Below are 1,969 nucleotides of genomic sequence, written 5' to 3'. Positions count from 1 at the left end.
TGTCCTTTTGTCACTTCACGGAAGGCTCAAATTGCAGGAGAGAAAATATGATTGTCCAAACTAGGATCCCATGTGCATTGCTTGAGCATTCTTAGCCAAAAGAAAGGGGAAGTGATGTTGGCAGGCAAAACAAAGCAAACAAATAAACAGATGTCCACCCAGGTGATAATTTTATAGGGTTGGAGAGGTTAATGGAAGCTGGGTTTGCCTTTTTGAGATCTTCAGGCAAAATTCTCCTTGGGACGTGCCAGTGCTATTGGCAGGTCACTTTTTATTACAATGTGCCTGGCTGGAAGAGGCTGTACACATTAGAGAAGCACAGTGCACTTGCCACCAAAAACTCCTGAATTCTCTTAAGTAGGACTCCCTCGAAAGGGTTTCCATAGGATATTTGGGCTAGGATTCTTTGGAGTGGAATTAAGAAATGTTTCTAGGGAGGAAGTCCTTTTTTTTTTTTTTTTCCCCACTTGAGTTTGAGCCGTTTCTTTCTAGGAAGGGTCCCTGAGATAATCACGCAGTTGTCAGTGAGAAAAAAGTTTAGTTCTTGACTCCAGGTTTCTGGAGGGTCATGCATCTGAAATCACAGGGCAGTCAACAGAGTGATTTATGACCCATAGCTTCAGGAGACAGCTCGACTTGAGCCTTTAAGAGAGGAAAGAACAATCGAATGTGTTTTCCTAAGTCCTTCTCTTTGCAGATCAAATGGTAATCTTTGTAGCCAAGCACCCATCTAAAATAACAACAATATTTCAGTCTCAAGGGGCAAGCCAGTCTCAAAAGCTTGTGAACTGTCAGCACACTTAAACCAAGACTCTGGCATGGCACAAAGACATTTCCCAGAAACCTTAGGCCCCAAAGAAGACTTATGTCAAACATCTGATAGAATAGTTTCAGATTTCTCAAGAAAAGGAAAATTACAGTAATATTTATAAGGGGAATCGGTACAAATCCAATGTTTTTCTAAAGTCATCAGTTCTCAGCATGAGAGTTTTTTTGAATAAATAATGTGGAGTTAGTGTGAGTTTTTGGTGTTTGGAAAATTTATTAGCAAAATTAACCTCAGGAACCTTGCCCTCTTCTGGAAGTCCTTTTAAATATCTTTTCTGCAGAGAGATGTAATCATGCAATATGAATTTAATGAGGAACATATACATACCAGGTCTTTTTTCTAAACCTCGCCAATCAAACATACATATTTCAGTCCTTTCCAGTTGCAATACAAATGGAAATGTCACATTTCAAATGCTGCTAACATTAGAGTCTGAGAATTGTAATGCATGCAGATTATTTTTGCTGTTTTCAAAAGACTTGGCATTTAGCAAATTAGTGTGTAACATCATTTATCTTTGTTAGCTTAAGCAATCTATATATAATTCTCATTTTCTAGAAGAGGAAGTGGAACAAGTAAAATAATATGAGAGACAAATATTGAAACTATAGAAGGATTGAATGAGGCAGATACCAAAATGACTTCAGTTTTTGTTCCCATTGGCTTTGATAGTGGAACACAAGCTCTGCTTATATGAAGCCAGAAATTGTTTAGGATAATGTGGCCTGAAAGTAGTAGACCGAATTGGGCAAGAAACAAAAGTGGATTGAGGGTTGGGGAGATTATCCAGTTAGCAAACTAAGTCTTACACAGTTACAATAAGATAGGAAATGATGTTTTTTTTCTTGCTAGACTTTTAAAAGACATGGCACTGAAAGGGCTTTTGGACAACCTTGTCAGCTAAGTGACCTAAAAGAGTGGAAATACCACGGGCTGCAACAGCTGAAACAGAGCACTTTGCCGTGCTGAGATGTAAGAGGTCTAAGCAAGGAATTTGTCCCACTCTAATGGCAGCCTCAATCATCCCATGAGGATAGGATGAAGTCTGACAAATTATGGATAAAACCAAATGCAATTGAATTTTCACTCTGATGCCCTCATGCTGTTTTGCTTAATGTGCTGCAATTCAGTTCAGTGAAC

Source organism: Lemur catta, chromosome 6 (genome assembly GCF_020740605.2).
Source record: "Lemur catta isolate mLemCat1 chromosome 6, mLemCat1.pri, whole genome shotgun sequence".
In the NCBI taxonomy this organism is placed as follows: domain Eukaryota; kingdom Metazoa; phylum Chordata; class Mammalia; order Primates; family Lemuridae; genus Lemur; species Lemur catta.
The sequence above is the reverse complement of the archived record's forward strand: the minus strand, read 5'-3'. Positions refer to the sequence as shown.